Source organism: Podarcis gaigeae (assembly GCF_964106915.1).
Source record: "Podarcis gaigeae genome assembly, chromosome: 5".
NCBI lineage: Eukaryota > Metazoa > Chordata > Lepidosauria > Squamata > Lacertidae > Podarcis > Podarcis gaigeae.
The window spans coordinates 47,932,481-47,948,440 of NC_139681.1; positions in this window are offsets into that span (position 1 = coordinate 47,932,481).

A 15,960-nucleotide genomic window follows, 5' to 3' on the forward strand; every position below is an offset into this window, starting at 1 on the left:
ATTAAAAGTCGCAAAATAAAGGCACCTTGGAAGAGAGAATAATCCTGCTAAATTCCCAAGAAAAACTTCAAGCATGGCACTCCCTCTGTCCCCCTCATACACATTTACAACACCCAATATCCCACACTGAAACCAGCAGAGGTTTTATATATTTTATTTAATGAACACATTTACATCCTGTCTTTCTGATTAATTGTCCAAGGTAGCTCACATTAAACATATAAAATGATAAATCAACCATAAAATGCCAATGAACATTGCTAAGACTCTCTTCGACTAAGGAATATCCACCCGGCAAAGGCATAAGGAGCCTGTGGCTCACCATATGTTGTTGGACTGGGTCTCCCATCATCCCCAGCCACTGGCCATGCTGCCTGGAGCTCATGGTAGTTGGAGTCCAACCATACCTGGAGGGTCACACATTGCCCACTGCTGCCCTAGCAGGTAAAAGAGCAGAGCAGTTACAGGTGGTAGGTGAGCCTTCTTGTGAGGAGAGTGTCCCAAAGCCAGGCTGCCACAAACAAAACGGCCACCTGTTTAACTTCTGAGAACGGGGCAGCATTTCAATCAATGGCAGGGCCAGGCTGACCATGAGGCAGGCTGAAGCAGCCGCCTTGGCCAGCAGAACCCAAAGAGGTGATGGCCCTGTAGACCACCCCACTTGCGGAAAAGCGGCGGTGATAGTGGCTACCAGTGAAATCTTGCAGGAGCTCACCAAAATATCATGAGAACTTGTAGGCTCCGTGAGATGTGCTGGAGCTAACTATTGCCGCTTTGCGGCTGCAGCCACACAATCTAGGTAAGGGGGAGGCTTCAGCCGTGGGGCAGTGATGGCAGGTGGCACCTTCCTATTTTGCTTCATGCAACAAAATTGGATGCATCACCCCTGGTCAATGGGCAGATTTCTAGGGGAGGGGAAATTGGGTCCTCCCTTAAAGAGGGCACGTATTGTGGTGAGACCTGGTAAACTGACACCCTGTCTTGTGGGTGGGTACAATTGGTCAACCACAACACCCGATTGGTAGGTCCCTCAAAGCTGGGTGTAATCTGGCCAATGGAACACAGTCCAAATGGTTTGAGGGACTTATTTATGCCCATGCACGTGAACCAGAGCTTCCTCTTTCAGCATGTGCATTCGGAACACCCGCCCACTTCTCCCTACTTTTAGGGCTCTGCGTTTGACCTTGCTATGCCGTCGTGTGTTGTCTGTTGTTGGGACAGGGGCACGGCAGGAATTTTCTCCACTTGGCTGATTGGCTGTTGCCATTTGGGTTTCGCCTGCCGCGTAGCAAATCGTCACAATTTGTAAGGTTGCGGATAGGCTCTGGTTCAGGTGATATGGATGGAAGAACGCTCTCGCCATCCCTATGTGAGGGTATTCCATTAAAGGAATCCAGGGTCTCAATGGTTTGGTCAACCCCTGAGAGGGGGTTGTGCCCATGTGTGAGTCCAGGTGGACATTTGGGTGGCGGAGTTAGCCCGTTCCCGGCTTTCTGCTTATCCAGGTGTTCACCCTTGGCTGACCTATCCTGGTGCCCTGGGTCAGCGCTACCTGCATGGCAGGGAGCTAGTCGAACCAGAGCCTATGCAACCAGTCACTTTCTGTAAACAATAAAGTTGTGGCCTAAATTCTGCCAAAAACCCAAACCAAAATTTGAGTGATGTGTGAATTTATTTAGGGGGGGGGTTCTGGGTTTGAACAAGCAAAAGGTGTTCCTTTAGAGATCCTAATCTCAGGCCTGCTAGACAAACACACTTCCAATTGGGCATGTAATTATACTCAGATGTGGATGAAAGGTTATAATCACAGTATACTAAAAAGGGGGGGGATTAAGGAGGCTCTGATTTCTTGGGGCATAGTTGATATACCATGTATGCATGTAACATCCTCCGGTGTTTAAAGCCAGCTGTTGTCTCGTTAAAGGTTTGCTGCTGAAGCATAAAATAGTCTACCTGAAATCAACTGAAATAGCTACAACATATTCAGTAAGGCGTATAATCTCAGTTTTTAGTTTGATTCCTTTATCATAGCTTCTATTTTTTTCTTTACTGATGAAGATTTCATGAAAACAGTAGTCAACAAAATAACTGTGGGTCCTGCACAGCAGTGCAATGGATCTTTCTAGATTTATTCACTGGGTGCCTGTGGACTAGAGGTGCACAGGCTCTGGGCTGTGATCTCCAATCAGGTGAGCTGTGGAAAGGTTATGGAGCAACTGAGAATGTCTAGTTGGTGGCACACTTGATTTATTTTGTCTAACAAGAGAGATCAAGCCCATTTTTACAGGGCCAGATTGGTGAAACAGGCCCTGTGATTTCTCATAATATGGCATCACTGCAGTCTACTAATTTCCCCCTCGAAATGTTCCGGCTAAAGGGAACTTTCTAAGCAGCCTAGCCTAGGGCATGTGATATTCATAACACAGCACTGCTTTTGATGAAAATGCCATTGCTGAAGGGGAAATATATATATATGAAGTGGTCTGCTGAGACTCTAGTCATTTTCAAGTCATCTGCAGGTGGAAGTTTTAGATCTTCTGCTTGAGACGAGTAATACAAGTATTCCAACTTGTGGATGCAGGGATAACTAGGCATGCCACATATTCCAGCATTAACTGAACACATATAAAGCAATAAATAATTCTGTATCTAGGAGTATTCCATGCCTTCTGTAATATTTTTGGCTTCTGCTTGTGTTGTGTGATCTTTGCCTTAATTACTAAAAAGGTGTCTATATAGTTGCCAGCAAAGGAATGCCGCTGCTGAATCTTAGCGGTTGCTTAGGCAAGCAACAAATGTTAGAAGTGTTTTTTTATCTGATCCCCTACAGGCTAAAATAATCCCCAAGATTCAATAGTAATATATGTATTTTTCCCCCCTTCATAACAAAAGCCAAATGGCTGATTTCTCTCTTCCCCCAGGTAGTAGATGTAAATGGAAATGTCAGGCATAATATGCCTGCTGTCATTCTCATGAAGCATTTAAGTATCAGATCAGAGATTCTCCAAGAGTTATCTGTTAAATCTCTACAGCCAGGTATTCTGTTTGATGATACGGGGAGAATTCAGAATGGTGAACAGTCTGTTTACCTGGTATGTCACTATTAAATTTCTCTCCATAGCCAGTACCTGTGACCAGACTATACAAGCTCACTGCATTCTGCACTATTTGCACTCTCAGAGCCAACACCCATCTAAACCACTACCCAAATTATGAGCGAGAAGAAAGGCTCTGACCCATTAACCTCAGATGCCATTTCCCTTAGCTATTGTTTTCAGAAGGCTAGAAGTGGCAAGGTTAAGCTAAACTGGGAGGAGTCAGTGGTCAGAGCTGGTGAATTTCACAAAGGACCCACCATAAATTGAATACAGTACTATCCAGCGCCAGTCCAATACATTTTGCTGCTGGAATCAAGGTGGTGCTTCCAGTACAGTACAGAAAGTGGTTACACCAGAGACTGAATCTTCTTTCAACATGGATGAGAAGACAGCACCCTCGATGGATGGGGTGAGGAGAGATATTTGTTCTGCTGGCATTTTAATGAGAAATTACCCAATTCACACACCCCAAAACAAAATGCAAACTATCAGCTACCCTCTGAAATTATGATTTCTCTAAGTTTTGTGACACAGTAATTCAGCCAGGCAAAAATGCATATGGCTGAGGAAAGTCTGCATAACATAATTTACAAAACTCAGTATATTGGGGGAAAATACTTGCAAAAAAATTACTTGTATACTAGTGAAAATAGATTACAAAATGTGTATTGTAGGAGAATGTGGTTTTGAGAAGTCATATATAACACTTTGATACACATTGAGAACTGAACTTAAAATTGTGAATTTGAGAAAAATCAAAATCAACAGATTTATTCTTCCCTAGATAAGGATGTGTAGGGCAGCCTGTAGGGGCCAGGACTGATCTGTTCTCCCAACACCTCGCCACCTCTCTCCACCAAGCAGCCGCCTCACTCTGTTTAATGACAGGCCTAGCCCAGCCACCACGAACTTCTGAATAAACATTCAAAACCCTGGCAGGCTGCAACAGGGATCTGTGGCCCTCCTGATTGTTGAAATCCAGCTTCCATCAGCCCCATCTAGCATGGCATATGGTTTGGGTGATGGGAGTTGTAGTCCAACAACATCTGGAGATCCTCAGGTTCCCTTCCTCTGGGTTATGAAATGGCCTCTTCTGTGCACTTGTAAAGCACCAAATGTGAATCTGGATAGAGATATTTATTTGACTTATCTTTGATTCATTATCTGGGATGTTTATGCCACTGAATCAATATTACTGGCCTTTATATCATCAGGCTTTTTCAGTGGATAGTCTCACTTGCAATATTCCTGCTTAGGAGTAATTTACACACATGGATACTGCTTTATTAAAATTTTCAGGCTCATTTCCAGTGGTTTTTTGTTGTTTTTAAAAAAGCCAGTCTATATTTGTGACCCATTGCACAGAAATGACACAGCTCACATATGTGCGAAAATAGTATAGAGGTGGCATTTTTCAAAAAAGTCAGTCTGTCATCCCCATGCATCGAACTGTCAGACAAATGTTGGGGGTGTAGACTTAAATCTCTCTTTGGGCATCATCATTTTCTACATTCTACTTGGAATCTAGCTCACAAATGACATTAAGTAAATGTTAAACAGAAACAATGGCATCATGCTAAGTCCCACTGAGTCCAATGGGACTTCGTAGAAGGTGTGCTGAGGATTAAATCTAAAGCACTTTGAATATTTAAAAAACTGAAATCTAAATTATGAAAACTTTTAAAAAAAAGTCTAAAAAGCTAAAAACACTGAATATTCTTATCAGCTCAGAGATTATTCATGTTGTAAAACTTTTCATCTGTTATATTTTTTTTAGAATGGCAGACAGAAAGAAATCAAAATTAAGAGGCAATTATTTCCGTAGTAACAAACCAAAGAACACTTTCTCTCCCTTGATCTATTATAGTGCTAAACTGTGGGTCTAGCCCTAAGTATATGGGATTCAGGCAGCAGAAAAATATTCCTTTTCATTTTCCATATTGAACACATCATTTAATTTGGCTAGAAGCTGCCTTCTTAATTTAAATTCATTAGGTACTTGCTATCCTGCGCAGTGAAAACAAGATTTTTTCCTCCTGAGATTGCTTATATGTCCCATTACCTGCTGTAATAGTCATCATAATAAATTCATAAAAATGAAGCAAAGTTTTTCCCCTGCTATCATCATTGGCTTGCTGATGCCTGATCACTAAACATTTATTGCTCCTGGTTATTTATGTAGCATAAAGATTGAAGATTGATTTTCTAATACTAGGTGGGGTTTGCTGTGCTAGCAGCTGGTTAAATTTACTTTGGAGTATTCAAGAGAGCAAAATTGATCCAAGGATAGAGGAAAATAATTAAGATATATACTGTACTCTATCAATATTGTTCTGCTCTGATCTCAGGCATGTCCTATGCCCCTCAATGGAAGCTCCACGATATCACTCAATGCACATTTGTTACTCTACATCTCCATGATTGTGTCTTGTTCTGAAATCAGGTTCTAAGGCCAAGGGCAGAGACAAATGCAATACAAGATGGCGGCTCACAGTGGCGTCCTCCTACCTTTGCAACTGCTCTGCCATCCACATAGACTGAATGCTGCTCTTGCTCCTTTTGGGCCATGCTTCAGTCTCAGCCAACATCTGAAGGGCCGCAGATTACCCATCTCTACTCTAAGCCATGGTTTGTCTGCTGTACATCTGGAAGCCCAAACCATGGTGTGTGTTCTCAGCTCTGGTTAGCACATGGTTTCGCGTGATGTCTGAATTGAGCCACAGATAGAGGGAATGAGAGAAATGTAGGAAGCTATTGTAGGCTCAGAATAAGGCTGAGTTTTCTGGAGGTTTGAAGAGGACTGGTGATGCTATGAACATTCACAAGCTGGGATTGAAATGCAGGACTGGCCCAAGACTCCACTTCATAAAACAATGTGTTTGCCATGATATCTGAGAGAAAGAGAAGAGAGTTCGGCAGGCACTGGAGCTTTACAGGAGAAAGCTGCTTATTCACTTTGCAAGGCTTTGGTCAGACTTTTGATGATACACAGAAGGGAAATATAAGGCAACAGAAGAACTTGGCTGCTGCATCACTTTATTCCTTTGAGACAGGATGACACAAGTCTTCCTAGCATAACTTCTGAAATTGCCACCATAGAAACTAGAGTCATAAAAAAGAAAGTTTGTCCCTTGGGACCAAAGAAGGGGAATGGCATTTTGAATATCGTATATGCTGTCACACAGCTTCGTTTCTTCAACATCAATGAATGCAGCAAGTGTATTCTTTCTGTGGCTTAGGGACTTCTGCCATCCCCACACTGTTCTACCTGGCTGCATCAGCTGTGGTGTGAGGGAAAACACAAGAGGAAAGCAGTCTGTCTTTCTCCTCTAAGAAGATAGCCTGACAAAACTCCCTCCAGAGCCAATGGCTATACAGTGGTACCTCGGGTTACATACGCTTCAGGTTACATTTGCTTCAGGTTACAGACTCCACTAACCCAGAAATATTACCTCGGGTTAAGAACTTTGCTTCAGGATGAGAACAGAAATCGTGCTCCAGCAGCACAGCGGCAACGGGAGGCCCCATTAGCTAAAGTGGTGCTTAAGCTTAAGAACAGTTTCAGGTTAAGAACGGACCTCCGGAATGAATTAAGAAATGAACCCAAGGTACCACTGTATATTTATGGTCCCAGTGTGGGGCAGTAATTAAGACCAGCACTCAGGAGAGCAGGGTTCAAATCCCTACTCAGCCATGGAGCTCACTGGCAACCTTTGACCACCCACTGGCTTTCAAACTAACCTGCTTCACAGTGTTGTTGTGATGATAAAATGGGAAGGAGAAGAAGCATGTAGACTGAGACACTTAGAGGTGGTTGGACTAGATGACCCTGGAGTCCCTTCTAACTCTACAGCTCTATGATTCTGTGTTTATGCAACCACAGCTGGGCATTTTCAATAATGTTCTTTTTCATGAACAGAGTTCTCAGAGGATCAATCCCATCTGTAGCTCTGGACCTCTTGAATAGTTACATTTTCCCTCTCCCAATTTACAGGCAACTCAGCTTTACTCTCTCAGACTATGCTGAGCAAGTTAATTTACCAGCAAGCAGGTACTTTTATTCCTGCCAAATCTCATATGATTACATTTTGCCGGTGCCACACAGTTGCAGACTTCAGTTTAGCTTAAGGTAAAGGTAAAGGTACCCCTGCCCGTACGGGCCAGTCTTGACAGACTCTGGGGTTGTGCGCCCATCTCACTCAAGAGGCCAGGGGCCAGCGCTGTCCGGAGACACTTCCGGGTCACGTGGCCAGCGTGACAAAGCTGCATCTGGCGAGCCAGAGCCGCACACGGAAACGCCGTTTACCTTCCCGCTGGTAAGCGGTCCCTATTTATCTACTTGCACCCGGAGGTGCTTTCGAACTGCTAGGTTGGCAGGCGCTGGGACCGAGCAGCGGGAGCACACCCCGCCGCAGGGATTCGAACCGCCGACCTTTCGATCGGCAAGTCCTAGGTGCTGAGGCTTTAACCCACAGCGCCACCTGCGTCCCTTCAGTTTAGCTTAGCACGATACAATTCTGGACATCATCTTAAAATCTGCACATATGCACAAATGATTGCTTCAGAAAAACCCTGGCTGTTATAAACAAGGGCAATAAAATGGCAGAAACAGTGCAGGCAGGGGGGCATAACCAGTGCTTTTCTTCTTAAAAAAAAAATGTTCAAGGGCGCTCTCATTTTCCTACTCATATTGAAATACCACCCCTCAATGACGCCAAACGTAGATTCACAAAATGTTTAGGGGTATGTGTACCCCTGTGTCCCCCCAAAAAAACAGCACTGAGAGTAACTGGCACGCCATGAAACAGTGTCGGGCATCAGAGAGAGCACAGCAACAGCTCTGTTTAAAGCAGTACTTTAAATATCAATGGCTTCCACAAAAGAATCCTGGGAAGTTCAGTTTGATAAGAGTGCTGAGAATTGTTAGAATACCTCTCTTCCCCTCCCAGAGCTACCGTTCCCAGAGCAACAGGCCATTCCTCTTCCCTGGAAGCTCTGGGAGCTCTTTAGTACTGCCTATATTCTAACTGTTTGAAAGGCTCTTTTCTGTACATGTTGCCAGAAGTGGCTGACTGGAAGGGAGAGGCTGATGGATGAGGTGGTGGAGAGATCAGCACGGTGCAAATGCACCAGCAGGACTACTGAAATGGCTCTGCCATTGCATTTGCACCACACCATACTCCTCAATCATCCCCCTCCCTCTTTGTAAGGTAATATTGACACACCTGCTGTGAACCTAGGATAGCACCTCTGCCCCAATTGATGAGCCATTTTTGGCGCATACTGTCATAGGAGATATGAAATAGACTGGTATGTTGCCCACTTCATCCTCAGACACTCTGCTCGGCTCTCCAGTGTTGCTGGTTTTGGATTTTTAAAATAAAATAAAATCTCAGTCTCTTAAAAACTATGATCACCTTCACTACAGCCATTATTACGCATAATTCTGTTGAAATATGGGAGGGATTTTTATGAGTCCACAGAATGGAAAGATCTAATTTATTCAACTCAATTACTCACATAGATGCACAGTGCAAGCTCATTGTTTGGATTTTTGATATATATAAAAACAGACCTGAAGAAGTTCATCTCCTGATCCAAATAGCAAAGATATGTTTTGGAAAAGTCAGTTCAGCTAATGTCCTGAACCCCTGGCCTACCTGGCAGCAAGTCAGTATGTCAAGTCCAAAGTCTAGGAGTCCAAGGTTAGAAAACACAGTCCAGGGTCATTCCAAGTAGGCCAAGTCTGAAGTCCAGCAGTCAGGATACAGTCCGGAGTCAAACCCCAAGCACAGCCCCTTAGAGGTCCAGGAGCATCCAAGCCAAAGTCCCTCAACATGGGCAGGTGAGCAGACCCAGCACTTCATCTCTGCTGTCCTTTTATACTTTGTCTGCTGTTTGTAGGACCTGGGTTTGATGAGTCATGTGACCCTCATATGCTCCAAGCCCACTCCAGCTGAGGAATCACACACCTCCTCCCAGAGCTAGCGAGCCCCACCTGGCCAGCTAGGGAGCTGGGCTGTGGGCCCTTGCTTACATCTGCTTCCTAATGTGTCCTTCCTGCTGCTTCCTGCACCTCAGAGTCTGCCAGGTTCATGATAGGGCTCCCTCTGGCTCTGGTAATGGATCCTGCTGCTCTGGTTCCTGTGTTCCTGTGCCTTGACCTCCATCCCCATGCCATCCTCCATCACCCTCTGAGTATTTACTTCCCCATCTCCTGCTCGTCTCAATGTGTCCCAGTCCTGGCTACACGCCTCGTCAAGACCCTCTTCCTCCTCCCTGTTGCCCTACCAGTTCACGACACCTAAATACCAGATTCTAGTTGTCACAAGCAGATATCTGGACTGATGAGAGCACTTTGAACCAATCTCACCCACATATCAGCACGGCCACTAACCTTTGCTGTCACAAGCGTGGGTGCCTCCTTCTCCTCCAGACTGTCACTATTTTGTGGGAGGGATTCAATAACATACTGGAAATTTAGGTTTGCACAATTGAAGTTTGCACGATTAAAGTGCTCTGTCTCCCTAGCGCAAGAAGTTCACTTTTTTAAAAGCACATGCAAAAATAATAAAAAATAAAAAGTGCAGTTAGAAAAGTGACAGGGGAAAGTGTTGTATGAACAAATAATTAAAAGGAAGATGTGTGAACATCCCACAAGCAAATCAGGATCAAGCATGCCCGTTATTGTTGCATAACTAACAAATCAGTAAGTACATTCACATCAGAAAGAACTTGGACATGGTCTAACTTCTGTGTAAGCTTTTGTGCAAGCAAATCAAGAGGAAAGCTTCATACACAAGACGTCTGAATGAGTCCTGTAATGCACTCAAGCCATAGGCTCTGTGTATGTTGAGTTCTTGGCAGAACAGGGAAAACTGATTCAGGCACACTGATTCAGAGGCAGAAATGTGACCTTGTCTCTTAGCAAGAGAAGTTCTTCTGTGGCAAGTGAGGCAGAGGAGAGTATCAGTGCCACATGAAAGTCATTCCACAGGACAGGGTCTTTCAATAGGAAAGAAAGACTCAAAGGACTTGCAGACTTCAGTCACTTTGATGTAATCATCCACATCTTAATTACTTTATGCAGCAAATCTTAACCTTCCAAAAAAAAAAACAAAAAACCACGCTTCACACTTCTGCTGGGTTCTTGTATAACCAACTGCAATTGTCTGGTGTCTGTGGCTAATTGGACAGCTATTCTGTTCATTAAAGTATCAGTGTTGCTTTAGCACTGTTCATTTAAAGAAATTATGTCAGCTAACGGACGGGAAATTTATGAGGCTTTGAATATATGTGATGGGAGCCCCCTTGTGTCCTAAAATCACACTGCAATGTGTAGTAACACAAGATGGATATACATACTGGGTGGCAAGGGGTATATACCAGGGGCAGTAATATTGTCCATGGTGTATGTGTTCAGCAATTTGCTTTAAATCCTGGTTTATAACCCTAATGTAGCAATCAATATGGCTGATAGTCTAATTAATATTGTTAAGCAGGATGATTTTGACAAGTATTTCACAATAGGACTAAAAGGAGGGGGATCATTGGTGGAATGGAGAAGAGAAAATATATTACAATAAGAGAAATTCCAGAGAGAATTTTTGTCACACATCAAAATGTCTACATTCTGGCGGGGAAACCCATTTAAGACTCTAGAAATGGATTGCTTTTGCTCATCCTCTCCTAAATTCACGGCAGTAGGAGGGGATGGAGAAGACTCAAGTCGTCTTCTTTTTTGTTTTCCCCCCCATCTCAACTTGACAGCTTCATGGGGGAAAAGAGAAGGGGACTTGAATAACCTAATAGGCCATTTTAACTAAATCATTGTTCCATCAGGAAAGCCAAGATTTGAGTGCTGCTCTGGTGCCAGACAACCTTACCCAGAGGGTTCCTATTTATCATAATGCTGTGATGGAGTTTGAATTGACATTTTATGTCTCTCCTCTGGCAATGCCTGGAGCTTTCCTCTACACTCCAGGATTGACATAAAATCTTTCTTTTACCTGAATGGAAGCAGAACACCTGCTCCTTAAGATTATCCGTAACTCCATCCAGCTACACCAACTTTTCTTTTCTTTTGACTATGTGTGTGGAGGGAACTAGAAATATTATAAAAGTTTAGTAGCACAGGTCCAGTTCTCATTCTCACACACACACACCCCAGTTAGATATATAACTGTCAGGTGCAATGTGGGATGTAGAACAGTCAACATGGATACAGAATTAGGTGCTTGGGCTCAAAGCATCCACACCAAGGGACATCAGAAGCACTGAGCCAGGAATTTCCCAGAATAAATCACAGTATTCTGTCATTCCACCTGCAGCGAATAGACAGTTAAGAAGAACTTCAGGTAGAGAACTGGGGGGGGGGGGGAGACAGCACCTGCCAGTGTGCTATTCTACCGCACCCCAAAAATGTGCTCCTACAAGCAGAATATGGTTTGCAAACTTACAGAATAATTGGACATCTGTTTATGGCCACTTTTACAGGTGGTGCTGAGGAAAGCTTTATTTTAGTATTTAATTTGGAGGATGGCTATTTTTAAAATTTCAAGTTGTAGCCCCTAGGAATATGGTTATTACAGTCAAGTGATCAAGCAGATACTTTTTCCCCCCTCACTTGGTTTGCCATGACAGGTGAGGCATTGCTTCCAGATGACATCATCCCATTATGTCAGAGAGCTGCCTAGTACCAAGTCCAGCATTGTCTGACACCACACCTCCAGGTTTTCAAAAGGAGGTCTTTTTCCTGCCAACTTGATGCCAGAGATTGAGCCCATTACATTATGCATGCAAAACATGCACATTCCCATTGATGTGGACCCTGAAGTTGATCATTATCTTAAGCAGATAAAGATACGATGTTTCTTTGTCCTGCCCCGTACCAGATCATTGCAGATTGCAATCTTTCAAGGAGCAAAGGAAGCAGAAAACTTTGAAAATGCCTCACACAATTAGTTGTGGACAGAAAATTCTGAAATTCTCTCTAGTGGAATCAGCATTGCCAGTTTGAAAATGTATTGATTTCTGCCATTGAGCAGAAAGGATGAATTAATCAGATGGGCCTGTGCAAAAGCATTCCATTATCGCAGATCTGGAAAGCGTTCAGATACTTTAGCAAGAGGGGTAATGAAGAGAACAGATCCATGTATTACCAGAAACACATTTGTGCCAATCTGTGCCTTCATTAGAAGTGCAGCAATATATGTGACCATGTAAATGAGCAACATAATATTCATTTTACCTACCCTTCACATCCTGTAAAACGAATAGCTGAAATAAAAGTGCACCCAGTGCATCTTAAAATGCATTGTGTGTCCTCCACAACACAACTGTAATTAGGTGACTAATGTACACCCGATTGTGCAGACTTCTACCAGATTTTAATGTTGTCATTGTTATTCTAAAGAATTCCATGCACTAGCAAAACAAGACACCTTTGTGAATTTACTGCTTTGCGGTGTTCTTACAACATCAGCTAATTCTGGCAATCAGGAGTAATAAAACTGCCTGTGATGGTTATGTAGCAGCTTATGTGTTCGAGGTTTGAACAGTCATAAAGTATCGTTTTCCTTTTTAAATCTTACTAATGGTTATAGCAAATCATTTTGAAGAGGGAAAATTATCATTGTTTGCTTGCCCAAAATGAGTGGAATTCTTATACAAGCTTTTGTTCATTTCTTCCATGAGATAAATGATCATTCAAAGTCTTATAACATACCAGACTGAGAAAAGTGTACAGGAGCTTTACCCAGCTATGGGTTCATCCACATTTCTGTTTGGTCCATGACTTGTGGGCATGGGTCCAAGAGGTTTTTCTCTTGTCCCACTGGTTTCACTGGGAAAACCTGCTGTTTATTGCTGAATCAAAGCAAATGTCAATCAAGCTTCCTGCAGACTGACGTTTGTTCCAATTCAGTGGGAAACAGGGTTTTCCTGGGGAAAGTGGTGGAACAAAAGAAAAACAGCTTGGACATGTGGCTAGAAGTCATGGACCAAATGGAAGAAATCCCAGACAAGAGAAATTGTGAGTGAGCCTTTAGTGCCCTCCGGATGTTTTGGATTACATTTGACTTGGGGTGCATTATTTCAATGCCATAAGGCAGCCTTCTCCAACCTCGTGTCTTCCAGGTGTTTTGTCTGGCGGCTCACATCAGTCCCAGCTGCACTGCCTGAGGCTGATGGAGGTTCTGGTCCAAAACATCTGGATGACACCAGCTTGCAGAACATGAGATGATGTATTACGTGCTGCAAATTTTCCCCCACTCCTGCTCCACATCTCCGGCTACTGCTTGTGGGGAAAATACATGCCACATTCTGTTTCTAATCATTACTAAGAAAGAAGAGAAGATGTGAGACTGCTGCTGCTGTTGTTGTTTTTTAAAAAAACTATTATTAAAATGCAAAATTAAGCACAGAACAAAATCATTGCAGAAAACAAGTATGAAATGTTGAAGCAGGGGCCATACATTCCAGACTGTTGAAATAAGACGGATTATAATAAGTTATAAAAATAAAAACACCATTGACATGGATATTCCTTATTTTCCAGAGGAATGAGCTGCATTTCCAGCAAACCTTATTTTGTGAAGCTCTGCACGTATTCCTGCTTTATTGTATTATCCACAGACATTTATAGGCCAGGGGTGGGGGGCAGGAGATTGGTGATGTTCTGCATAATTAATGTAAACAATAAAGTCATACCAGACAGAAAGAAATTTGCCTTTACTTTTTTGACCTCTAGAGTTTCTCCGTTTATTTGTCAATTTTTCTAGCAGGGCTGATTCCCATGTCTTCATGTACCAGCAAGAAGTGTGTGTTCTGGTTAGGTCCCTCCAAAAAACCAGGCTATAAGTGGCTCTGGCCACATTTAGTATACAGATAATCAACTCCTTACAGCATAATCCTTTATTATCTTCTTCAAAGATGTTTAGAAGAGCCAGTTGTTACATGGGTGTTATGGGTGTTAGCGTGGGTGTTATGTTACAAATTGTAATTGTGTTAACCTCTTGAAACACAAAAATCCAGGACTTATTTAATACCATATATTTTACACATATTTTCTGTAAAAGATGCATATATAATATGTACTGTATTTTGCTGGTGAGTGCACTGCAAAGTGTGAATTTTACATAAACATCTGTCCTTTTTGTAAAAAGTGTGCATAAATGCAACAGAAAGGCCTGGAATGCTATGAAAGAGATCTGTTATTGAATGTTACCCAAATAGGACAGAAGCGGCTCCTCAGTACTTCCCTGTCTCAGAAAAAGGGGAGAAGAATTATGCCATCCCTTTTTCTTTCACACCAAATCATCACTTGAGAAGCATCCCATCTAAAGTAGTTTTCTTGCACTTGCCAGATGTTCCCAGTGATATAAAACTAGGTCAGCTCTCTGTTAATAATGTGTCTCTTCAGTGAAAGAATGTCATTATTACCTTTGTGTTTCTTGAGAATTTTAAAAAGAAAGTTCCATCACTGCTTTCCCTGAATATAGGGCCCACCATACTGAAACATTTGAGTTCTTATCTTAGGGCCTCTCCAGACTGGTGATTTATTGTGAATGTATTCTGCAATGTGATACTGATGCAATAATGATCTATCATGCTAGTGATGGATTTATTCTGAACATCTACACATCAATTAATTGTTCTGTTATGCTTCCAGAGGGTCGCTGCATCATTGCTGCCTAAAACGACACTCTTATGCTATAATGCAATAGAAGTGATACAAAACAACAACAGCAACAGAACATTTGTAGTAGGAAAAGTTACAGGATTTTTTGCAGGAAGCTATGAGACATGTCCCAACTGGAAACACAGCAGTAGATCCATTCTTAAACCTTAGCAGGTACAAAAAAGAAAAGAAACTGGAATTGCATATAACCACCCTGACAGCATCATGAGCACAAATCATCATCAATAAAGAACAAAAAAATGATTTCTATAAGGACCTTTAGGGCAATGACTCGTAAGGTTGGATAATTACTTCTTTGTATGTTTCCTGAGAAAACATACACAGGGCTCCTTTAGTGTACTAGTTAAATGATCTCCTTTAATATTTTTCTTCTTTTGTGCTGTTTCCTGCGCAATTTCCCACAAAATTGCAACTGTGAAGAAGATAAAAAGGCAACATGATTCACAGCTGTGTGTGAGAGTGTTCATGCAAGCATAAATGTATTGTTAATTTCCTGCAATCTATGGTACAGTGAAGGTTCTTTATTAAGCAAGAAAACTGCTTGAGTCCTGGCTTCCAAGGTATAACAAATCAGTCCTGGGTTTCAAGTTCATCATTCCTCTTAATAGCAAACTGAAGTGATTGAGTGCAATCAGTATGGGAGATAAACAGAATCACCAAAGGTGGTGGTTTTCACATACTCTGGGGACTCCTTAAATATACAAAAAAATATATATATACTTGCATACTAAGAGGAAAATACATCTACTTTTCTTTTTATAAAAGCCTGACCTATGAGCTTCCAGTCTATACCACACCAATGCTCCAAACTGATCTCATGTTATGTAATTTCAACAATAATCAGCTGCCCCATCCTCACTGGAAGCAAAGGGACACCTGTGTCAGAGATCAAATAGAATACTTTGCCCATGCCTCTTTCCAGCAGTGCTGGTTAAATGATGTGGATGACCCATATAGCTAAAGACGTGTACAGAACTATGCAGATAGGGTGAATATATCAGAGCTTGCTCTGGTCCCTCCACCACTGCCTAAAAAGGTTTCTCTGAGCCTTTGCAAGGTGAACGTCACAGAGAAGTTTCTTGCATCACTGTGAAAAGAGAAACTACGTATATCTGCTTGGTTTCTTTGCATCACCGGCTGTTAAAAGCAGGCCTTTGGGGC